We start from the raw sequence: 11970 nt of genomic DNA, 5'->3' as shown, positions 1-11970 counted from the left end.
GATTAACTGCTATGTTAAATAAAGCACAGGGTAGGGGTCAGGCCAAATAGGTACCATGCATTAATATTGCTGCTCCTTACAATTGTATAAACTTCTTCATTCTTCTTCATTTTAGTCTTCTTGGGGGCAAGACTAAACATTAAATAATAAAAAATGGGCATGTGTGCTGGAGTGAAAATGACATGCATCAAAATTAGGGTGACCCAGAACCCAAGTATGCTCTTGGAAAAATTCTCTTGTAGAACAAAGGAGGCATCTGAGGAGGCCAAATGCCCTGAGACTCATGAAAAACTCATCTTCCCAAATTTCCTAGGAAGGCAGTCAGAAGAAATGACTCATCCATGGGTTCTTCCACCTCAGCTTTGATGGAATTCCCTTAAGGAGTCCACCCCTCCTAGAATTGTCCTCCTCTGGTTATCCACAGATTCCAGTGACTCCTCTGCAAAGCCTCCCCGATGTCCTGGAATTCAACCGTTGCCAAAAGCTACAGCAAGACATTTGCCAACATTATCCTATATACGTGCCGCAGGACCAAAGTTATTATTTTTAAGGACTGTGCCTGGGCCACACAAACCCTTGCCATAATGCTTCCAAACCTGGTAACTCCTGAATAGAGTTGCTTCAGTATGAGCAATACTAGTAGCGAAGCAGTATCAGCTTTGTTGCAATTCACGGCAGAGCATCCATCTTCCTTGTGTGCTGTCCATGGTCCTGATACCTTGCCTGTAATGCTGCAGTTTTGATTCACTTTTGCGAATGTTTGTTCCCACCCATAGATGTCTCATGGATAAGATAAGAGTTCTAGTGGGGCTATAGGACAGGACACACACACACACACACACATATACACATACATACATACATACATACATATATTTGAAAAGCCCAGACATGCTTCCTGAACTATAGGTCCTCCACTCCAGTCTCCCCTGTCGTGCATGAAGCGCCGACAGAAACAGTGACTCATGAGGAGACCTTGCACTTGACACCCAGTGCCCAAGAGTCGACCCCGCAATCCAATGCAGGGACGGCTGAGCCAGCTGCTGAGTCTTCCTCTGAGCCCCAGCATGTTGAGCAAACGCCTGGACCTTTATCAGAGACAGAGAGTCATGAGAAAGAGGAAGCTGCAAGTTCTACTCAGAAGGAGGCAGAGCAAACTGCCTCTTCCCCCTCTGATGCTGATCTTCCTGAGCCAGAAACAGAAGACACAATAGGTGTCATGGATTTCTTGAAAGCCGAGAACAGACGTATTTTACGCAGATATGAACAGCGGCAAAGTTTATTACATAAGGGGGAGGAAAGGCGTGACTTGGGAGAATGATCCCACGTGGGCTTCGGAAGAGGAGCCATTAGAGAGTTAACATCTGCTTAGCAAGGACCGCTATTAGGGAACTTATCTATAGAGTTGTAAATCTTGTAGACAATTAGCATTAAAGGACTTTGGTTTTATTGCTCTAGAATGTGTGGATTGTTTACATACTGGGCTGCACCCCATGACATCCCCACACTGGGCAAATGTTTCTCCATGGGTCCCAGCCAGGAACAGGATGTGCTCAAACAAAGGCGAATGAGGCATCCTTTTAAAGGTGAGAGTGAGGAGTGTGTGTAAAAAAAAAAAAAAAGACACCTGTTTTGCATGTCCATAGTTGTTTTCTATAAGTCAAACAAATGAAAACAAAATACAGTTGTTTAAATTGGGGCTGGGGAACTATAGAAGTGTGTATAAATAGGGGAAAGGGAGAAATGTTCTGTTGGGAAATATTTTGAAGACATAAGGCAGGACTCAATGGAAACCACAGAATGCCTGACTACAGCGTTCAGGAAGGTTGCAACGGACTCATTGTTAGGTAATACAAGCCCACCTTCAGACATACAACATTTCCCTGTACTATTCCTATGTGCAGGCCGTACACTCTAAGCCTCTATTATGTACTAGCTCTTCTGATCAATGAAATGGCACTGGGTGTCCATGCTTGTGCCACAGCAGGCCTTCAGAACTAGTAACCCATCAAGACAAATGCAGGCTACCTCTTGTTTACTGCCTGCCTGGGGATGGGAAAACAGAGTGTAGTCAAGTTCCTAACAGGATGGTGAGCCTTGTTTGACTCTGTGATCACAGAGTATGTACTGCAGTCATAAATCATCTCTTTGTGGTTATTAACTGGACCACCATAAAGGTTTTGCCCAGTTTGTCTGCTTATCCCTAGTTTATTTTTCCCAGATAATGAAAGGTTCTAGCATCCATTGTAGACAGGATATTTGGGGCAGGGGGGTGGAATCCTTAAAATATAAGAGCCATGCTGGATTAGACTGAAGCCTCACTGAGTTCAACATCCTGTTCACAGAGTGGCCAACCAGATGTCTGCAGGGAACACCAAGTAGGGCATGAACACAAAAGCATCCTCAAACCCCTATTCCCCAGCAACCGGTGCACATAGCCACACTGCCTCTAGCATATGACTAGTAGTCATTCTCCTTCATGAGTTTTTTCATGACTTTTTAAAGCCATCCATATTGGTGGCCATCACTACACTCTGTGGTCATGAATTCTGTACTTATCTGTACACTGTGTGAAGAACTTCCTTTTATCTGTCCTGAATCTCCCAACAATCAGCCTTATGGAACAACCCCAAGTTCTAGCATTTAAGATTGGACTATAAATTCTTACCCAAGTTGTGATTGTAACTCCTAATCACCTTGTTTAAGGTAATCTTCAGTACAGTTTTCACAGCAGCTGCTGATTAACATAACCGTATAGGTGAAAATACAAAGAGTTGCACGGTCACATTAAAAATATGCTTTATTCGTTTACACGCAAGTGAAACATTTTCTTATGCAGCCTGACTGCCCTTTCTTAACCTGTAGCAACTGCAGATAATTGTATAAAAATATTGCTCCTTTTGTTTTGCACAGATAAGGTGGCATTCCTAAGATGGAAGGGCTTCACAAGACGCCTCTATGTGAAATGCTCAGGCAAAGTGGGCCAATTAAGACACTCAGATTACATATCCCTAGTGGAAACTCATTCCTTCAGTTTCATTTTGCAGATCTTCGGGCTGATATCAGTGGATAAAATATCCCCCACTGGATGCTGTTTCAGCTGCTGTTGCTTCCAGTGTTTGGGGCTATTTCTCAGTTCAACCCAAGCTTTTTTTATTTCTTGTTTTGAGGGACTATCTAGGTGGCTATATAATGCCAACATTCCAGGTAGAAGGAAGCTTGATTGTTTCCTCCTTATTAAGCAGCTGCACTCCCAGCTGGGTTGTTTATTACAAATGAAAATGATGCCTAATTCCCAGTTTTGTATGATGGCCAAGGTCAGCACCAAAACAGCTTCCGGACCTCACGAAAGACAAAAACTGTCGGCTGTCTGGACTCTGGCTCATAAAAGACCCGGATGCTGTAATATGCCGTAATGATACATCTCTGATCAGACTATTCAGTGCTACCAACGGCTCTCCTAAAAGTGAATCATAACTTGTTCATTTGAATGCAAATGTAACTCATCTTCAGTCTAATCACTTCAGTGTGCAAGAATATTCACAGGAGCTAGTGGAAAACATGTCTTCATTTCCAAAATGCAAATGGTTATTTTGACCTACAAAACCTTACATGGCTTGGGACCACAAAACCTGATGGAGTGCCTTTCCTACCCATACAAATCTACCCATATACTGTGCTCATCATCTGCATCTCTGCCTTGTCTGAGGGAAGCTCAGAAGGTGGCAAAAGGGAAAGGGCCTTTTTAGTAGTGGCCCCTGAATAGGGAATGGTCTCCCCAGTGAGGTCTGCCTGGTGCTGACATAGTTATTTTTCAGCACCAGTTTAAGGTCTTCCCCTACTTTCAGGCATTTAGCAGAATATAAGGTTTTTAATTATGCCCTGGGATTTCTTATAGTTGTTTGTTCAAATTGTATGTTCATTGTTTAATGTTGGTATGTGATACACTCATACACACACAATACACTCATACACACACATACACACACACTGTGTAATATTGTGTTGCTAAGTTTTGTAAATGATCCAGAAAGCATTGACTATTGGGCAGTACAGAAATGAAATGTGCATACAGTTCCATTTAATTTTCCTTTGTGAACTTGCAAAATGTAAAACCCAAATCTTGTTTCCACTTATCCCCACACCACTTATCATGAAAGAAGGATTGCATTTCACTGGGAAGATCAGTCAACCACCACCCCCAAGCAGAGATGTGTGTCTGATTATTTCAAACTCTTCTGGCAGCATTGATTTGTGCAAAGCTGGAATGTTTTTGCAGGTGAGATTTTAATTCCTGTTTCTGCTGTGAATGCATTCCACTTTCTGATCAGAGCATTTCTTTCATATTTCAGTCAACACGTGGCAGCCTAGTAATCAGGAGGCCTGAAAAGCTGCTTTCTCATTCACTCTTTTGAATTCTGTACCTGCATCCTTTATGCTCCCAAAGCCCCTGATTTTACATAGCTTTAAATAGACTCCCCCCAAGAACCCCTTTATATTAAGGGTGTGCCCTTAGCTATACAAGCATTCAGCTGCAGATCACTGATCATTTGAGGCACTTATTTGTCCCCTCTGCCACCCCTTCTGTGTGATTGTAATCTCTAGATTACAGTAAATCTGCTGAGATGAAAAGAAAACTAACATGGGGATGAGTACATCTTTGTCTTTAGCCTACCTCTTTTCACAGATGTACAGGAGGAAGGACTTAGTGCTGTTGCTTGACATTAAAACTGAAACACACCAAGGGCAAAGCCATATATAAAGTGAGAGTTCTCTGACTGGGCTTAAACATTAGCCCAGTGCGGGCTGTGTGGGGGAAGTTCCACACTGGTTAGAACAGAAGCACTGAGAGAAAGGATATTTGATCTCCATGCCCATGAAGTTTGCCTGATTTAAATCCCAGCCTTGTATTAGCACCATGGGTTTGTAGGTGGAATACCACCTTCATCACTGCAAGGCCAGTGGAAATCGGGCATTGGGGTTGGTCTGGAGTACTACTTGTCTTTTCCTCAGCATGTGTGCCAGTCAAAGTCTCCCATATTTCATCTACTCCTTCTCACTTCCTCTCGCCCCAGCCGACTTCCCCTCTTCCCCTCTGCATTCTATGCCTATTTGCTTACTATCCTTGTCCTTGCTGGTGCAGGCATTTGAGGAAGACCAAGAGGGACCTGCAACAAAATGTTGCAGTGTGAAGCGCTTATCCACTGTTGTGGTCAGATAGCCAAGCCCTCTTGCACAATTTTCCATCAAAGTCTTCATTCCGTGATCACCAAGCATGCTAAAATAGCCCCTTAGGGGTTTTTCCCCTTCAAAAATGGTACTACTGCAAAACTAGGGTTTCTGCTGAACCTGATGATACCTAAAAGTACACAAATGATACAATTTGCATCAGCAGTTAAGTTTGAACATAGGAAATGAGGAAAGAATTGGAAAAAATTAGTTTTCCTTTTTCTATAGCTGTTTTCTTTCACCAGCTAGAATGTCTTCAGGTAATGCGAACAGATGACATAAGGTTTTCACTCATATTCAGTCATTCAGGTCTCACATGAAACCGTATCCCTTGATTCTTGCATGCTTAATGACTAGCAGCTGAATATGCAAATGTGAGTACTTGAGCCACAGTGGGTCCTCGAATCAGGATGGTTGCCTGCAAATGCCAGGGCCCAGAAATACGTGCTTCACAGCTAGAACACGCATGCTACATGTGCTGGGGCTTCTGTTTGCACCAAAGCCTGCCCACCAACTAGTGTGTGCGTGTGTGTGTGTGGGGGGGGTGCTTTGGCTTGGATGTGTTGTTATGAGTAGGGCTCATGGAGGGCATGTGCCTTCATACCTGAAGCATGGCCCACCTGAGCTGGTTACCTGGAAGATCTCAGACAATGATTCAACCTTCACATCATCACCCAGCTTTAGTCCAAGGAAATCTTACACCTCTAAGCAGGCTTGCTTGCACCAGTAGGCCAGAACTGGCCAACGATACTCCAAGCTTCCACCCCATGCTTTTGGGCAGTTGAGCAACTAAGAGATCTGCTCTTGTCGAGCACAGACGGCTTTTGCTTTCCTTCCACTCTGGCTCCCCTATATCAAAATGTGACACTGCTCAAGATGCAAATGCACTTGCAGCTTTACATTCTGATTAGGTTGCTTCCAAGTAATAATATAAGGAAGGGGAAAGTCAGTGTGTCCTTTTCTTTATATGCAAACTAGCAAGCAGGGCTTCTGCAAAGGTGGGAAGAGCCCTTGGATTCATGGAGCAAAGCCTTCCAAGAAACCTCTGTAGTGGTCAGAACGGGGCACATTCTGCCTGCCCTGCCTGAGCAAGGCGAAGCCCACTGCTAGGCACAGCCGTTGCCATGGGGCAACCTTACAGCCCACTGAGGGCAGGCCTCGCCATTCTATTACCCCAAGGGAGATGGCCTCATTGAAGGTGACAGGGCAGGTTATGTTGCTGTCTTTGGCCTACAAGTCTCCTCTGGCTTCAAACAGCATGGACCACAACACTATATTCTGGGATGGCCAGACTTGCTGCACAGAAGAGCCACATACGGTAAATGTCAGACATTTGACAGCTGCAAGTGGGTGCTTGCAGGCAGTGGACAGCAAGCGGCAAGCAGGTGCCCACAGGCACCCACAGGGGCAAGCAGCAAGCTGCAAAGTAAACTCAAAGAGCTGCATGTGGCTCCCAAGCCTTGGTTTGGCCACCCCTGCTAGGTACAATACTGGCTAGAGAAGTCTGCCCCTTGGGGCGAAAGGGGTTGCTGCATCCTTCAACCATATGGACCCCTTTACATGAATGGCAATTTACAGTTAGCCTGGTTAAAAAACAAAACAGTTCTGAGAGGCACACTTCCAGGGTCCCCCTGGGATGAATATCAAGTTTCAGCTGGTGTTATGGCTCTGACAGACATAAAAAGAGAAAGACATCCTCTTTTATTATCTTAAAAGGTAAGCATGAGCCCAGGAGAGTGGCAAGAGACATGCAAACTAGTATGTGGAAGAAACCGGAGAGTCAAAGCATATTTAAGGGCATCTCCAAGAGCATGGGTAGTATTCAGTGAGCTAACACCTGGACATTATCCAAGAATGCACATGCCTAGCTATATATTAGCACTACTGAGAAAAGCTGCTTGTGAAACTCCATTTAGAAACAATTTTATGTGTCATACAATAGCTTCCTTCTGCAATGCTGCTCTCTTTGTCTGGTTCATTTGAAAAGAAGGTCATTACCTAGCTCAGATCCAGAAGTCAGATAAGTCAGCCAGCTCCTTTACCAAATACTAAAGTACTCTTCCAGGATAAGTGATGCCTCCTTAAATGCAAGCTATTTATCAGACCTCTCCCATCCTGCATTATCTTCTTTCCTTATTAACATAACCTAGGTCCAAATTATAAACATTCTGTGCCATTTCTGCAGTGCATGAAACTGGGACTGATAAAATTGTGTGGTGTGTTGGGGGCTCTTAACACTTCTACAGCCACCTCCCCCCACTCATGCACATACACGCACACACAGACTGCAAAGTCCAAAATGCACATGTCTGATTTTTAGAAGCATTTGCCGGATGGACATAGAGCAGTGCTGAGCACTACCCTAAGAACTTGCTTTGTATCAGGAGAACAAATGTCAGACTTGGGAAGAAGTGGGCATTCAGTCCTCTTAAGAGATCTCCAAGTAAGAGCTGAGTGAACGGATAACACTTCTGTGGCATTCTACAACTACAGGCAGATAACAGAGAGTAGCAGGCATTTTGGGGACATACATTAAGACTTTGTCTTGTGAATTATGCTGATTTCCTCGCAGAATTGTAATGAGAGCTTTGGAGTGGAGTTGACTGGACCATGACCAGAGGATGTTCTTTGTCTCATGTCCTACATCTGAGTTTCCCTTGCACAGCCGGTGGCCATTGTGTGAACGGAATGTTGGCTTAGATGGACCCTTGGTCTGATCCTGCAAGGTTCTTCTTCTGTTCTCTTCTCACATCTCATGGCAGAGAGTGGAAGTGTGTGTGTGTGTGGGGGGGGGGTTGCAGCCACTTGAGAAGTAATTTGGGAATATTGCACACAGCAGATCATTTATTAAATATTATATCTGTAGCATGCATGTTTCCTCTTGCACTGGAACTTAAATGAGCCTCCTTTTCTCCATTTTGTCTTCATAAAAATCCCATGGGGTAAGTTAAGCTGAGAGCCAAGTGTCTGACCTAAAGTAATGCAGTGAGTTTCATGGCCAAGTGGGGAGTAGAACCCAGATCTCCTGAGTTCAAGGCCTACACTCCAAGCATACTGGTACCCTCTCCCTTCCAACTCACCTCTGTTACAAATCATACCTATTAGAAGAAACTTGTATTACTTTATATGGGCAGTCATGCCATAGCGACACAATCATTTCATGTAGTGTGGACCTCAGTTAATCTACAGCCATTTACTAACTAGCGGCATCTTACCTTATTCAACTCTGTTTTCCCATTTTATCAGCTAATTTCATACACATGCCTGTCAGATTGCCTTTTGATGGTGACTCTCTCATCTTGCATTTTTTTATTTCAGCTTTATTTTGAGCTCCAAGCCTTAAACCAAACTTGTCTCTATATTCTGTCCACCAAGCATATGTTTTGCTAGTGGGATTTGTCCTCCTCTGGACAAGTATTCCTGCTCAGATTGTTATGGCAATGAAACCCTGAGCTGAAGTGCAGTTCGGTGCTGTATCTCTGCGCAGCCACACACAGAGACAGCCTCGTTCCTGCCACTTAATGCTTACACATCCATCACCAAGTTAAGGAACGCTCCCATTACTGCTGTGACACCTCTGACCTTTTCGTGTGCCTTTTTCATTTATGCACTCATTTCACAGTTGAGCTACTCTTTTTTTTTTTAAGGAAGTGGGATACAAAAAAGTCCCATGCAAAGAAGCCTATTACAGGACGAGCAGTTAGCACTTTCTTTCCCTGCTGCACTTTTTTCTAGCAGGTTACAGAAATGGTGGACTGTCTTGCTGTGTATCCCCAGCAAACAGCTTCTCCAGAAAGATGCACACTCTAAAGGAAATAATCTAACAGAAAGTTCTTCACTTACAAAAGAAAGAATTGGCACCATTTCGCTTTAAAAAGAAAGCTGCCCGGTTTGGCCAAACCCTCTGCATAAGCACATTGGCTATATGTATGTTTTTGTTAAAGCGAGTTCACATGCGCTGCCATGCTTTTCGAGGGAGACTGTTCACACAGCCATCTGCCAGGCAACGGCCACTCGGCGAAGTGTCGAAACTGAGTGATGTTCCTCCATGTGACCCAGCCTGCCTGCCTTTACCGCATCATGGTCATTGTTGTCATCCTCGTCGTCGTCATCATCATCATCTGAGAGCATTCTATCCCACTCTTTAGCCAAGGTTCCCAGAGCAGCTTCCAAGATGAGAACTGAAACAGTTCTTACCCACAGTACTGTAATAATCAAAAAGATACTATCGGAAAAGAGGATTGGGAGGGAGGATGGAAAAAGCAAATTCGAGTACTATTTTTGTTGTTGTTGTTCTTGTTGCAAATTTGAGCAGGTTATGGAGATGGAAGGGCTTGTTGGCATCATGCTGCTTCCTTCTCCTCTTACGGTCTCACCAGTAGCAGCTCTGGCAGGAGGGAGCATCCGGTGTCCATCTACTTCCACTGCAGCGGCTACAAAGAGCAGGACTGATTTGTTGTTTTGCTGCACTATCCTGGCTGGGCCAGAGGGGTTGCAATAGTTTCAGCACCTGGCCCTCAAGAAGAGGCAGAAAAGCAGCACACAAGAAGCGGAGGGAGGAAACAGGAGCCTTCCCTCAGTGGCCCGCCCAGTAGCAGGCAGGATGCTACCCCTCAGCCCCAACCTTGGGTGAAAGAGAACATGCCCATCTAGCCAGCCAGTGAGGAAGGCGGGTCCTTTTCCTTCTGCAGATCCTCTCATTTGCTCTGTAGTCAAATCCTTGAGCAGATCCTAGCCTAGAATCTGAGCCTTACCATGCTATGAAAGGAAATCTTGATCCTAGACTTTGGCCAGGGTGTCCTTGCAGGAAGGGTCGCTTGTGCAGTGAAATTATTGTGCTTCTGAAAATAATAACCTCCTGATTGAAGAAAGAACATTTAAACCACTGTAGAATCCTCACTGCAGATTCACTGTTTTCTTAATGGGCCCAGTTCATTTTTGTTATTGCATTTACAACCCACTTCTTTTTCTCTTCCAAGGATCCCAAGGTGGCTTGTGTGATGCTCCTCCTCCTCTCCATTTTACCTTCACAACAACTCTGCGAGGTAAGTTAGGCCTGGAGTCAGTGAATGGCCCAAAGTCACCCGGTGAGCTTCACTCACAGCTGCGGGGATGGGAACCTGAATCCCCCGAGTCCTAGTCTAACACTCCAGACACTTTGCCATGCTGGCTCTCTTTTCTTGAAATAGTGTGATGATTATCACAGCTAGTTTAGTCAACTCAGTTCATGTATTATACAATTTTTCCCAGTGCCTAAAGCATAAATCATGTCTTCTGTCTCTGTAATCTGACCTATCTATATCTTTTATTGTTTAATAGCCCAATTTGTAAATCTTCCAGCAAGTTTTAACTGTAATGCTTTACTTTTCTTTTTATAGCAATTCTCTCTGACTCGTTCATACGTCTAACCAATTTTATGTAGGCATTTTAACAGCCTTCTGTTATACTGCATAGATTTTTGGATATTAATGCTTATAAATTCCATATTAATCCATAATATGGCACGTTTTCACTTTAAGATTGCATTTCCCGTTAATGTCTTCTTCACAGGCTCTTTTACATTTTCATTATTTTTATGTATATATTTATGGAGATGCCTCTCCATAAAAACTTGGGGATCCTTGAAAAGTCTCGCTATGCCCATACATAGGTAAACTGCCTTGTTTATCATGAAACTAATTAGCTTTCTCAAAGTGAAGTGATCTTATAATGCAGAAAAATGCTGAGCTGCTCATTGATTGATGTAGATTCTAAAAATACATTTTCTCCCACTAAATATGTCAAACCTTGAAGGGCTGGCAAGAATCAAAGTAGTTGTTCACCACACATATACATGCACAGACACACACACAAGCACACACATGTACACACACACACACTGCATTCTGGAATGAATGTCAATATTTCTAGCATATTTTCAGTTCTCATTAGTTGCTTGTGAAACTTAAGTCGCATCATTATAGAGGTTAATGACAAATGCCATTTGAAATTTCAAAAACAAATACACACTTCTAATGATCTGCATTTTTTCTAAGCCTGAAAGTATCAGCGTTTTCTGGTATCTTCATCTTCTTCTAGATTATATATCTGTATACTCTGCTTCTCTGTTGGACTTGTACTATGACTGTATTAGCAGTACCTGCTCTGGGTGATGTGTCCCATACCTCCACTGTGATCTTAGGGTCCGCATATTCCCCTGCTTTTCAACCATCTTTCATGTAACTGCAGAGCCCTTTTGTCTAAGACGAAAAAGGAAGGTAGGAAGCTAAGCAGGGTTGGGCCTGGTTGAAATCTGGATGGGTGACTTAAAATGTTATGGACCATCCGGAGAGCTTTTGCTATGGGCATTATAGAAATGTAATGCAATATCCTGCTGCTGCTGCTGCTGCTGCTGTAGATACTTCCTTCAGTCTGTATTATATTCGGGAAGTGGGACTTCTGCTGTGGTCACCATCCACACTCACCATGTATGCGTACATAAGACCACAGTTTAGAGCTTTAATTTTCTATTGAAATATATTATTATTATTATTATTATTATTATTATTATTATTATTATTATAACATTTCTATGCTGCCCCTTGCCGAAGCCTCGGGGCGGCTTACAACACAATAAGATACATTGAAATACAATAGAACATAATAAATTACCAATAAATACAAAAATACAAAAAATACACTGAGATACAATAATATAAAATTAAAATTAACAGTATAAAATAAGTAAATAAAGAATATAGG

The sequence above is a fragment of the Varanus komodoensis genome, unplaced genomic scaffold (assembly GCF_004798865.1).
Source record: "Varanus komodoensis strain SLA01 unplaced genomic scaffold, ASM479886v1 scaffold9, whole genome shotgun sequence".
Lineage (NCBI taxonomy): Eukaryota > Metazoa > Chordata > Lepidosauria > Squamata > Varanidae > Varanus > Varanus komodoensis.
The sequence above is the reverse complement of the archived record's forward strand: the minus strand, read 5'-3'. Positions refer to the sequence as shown.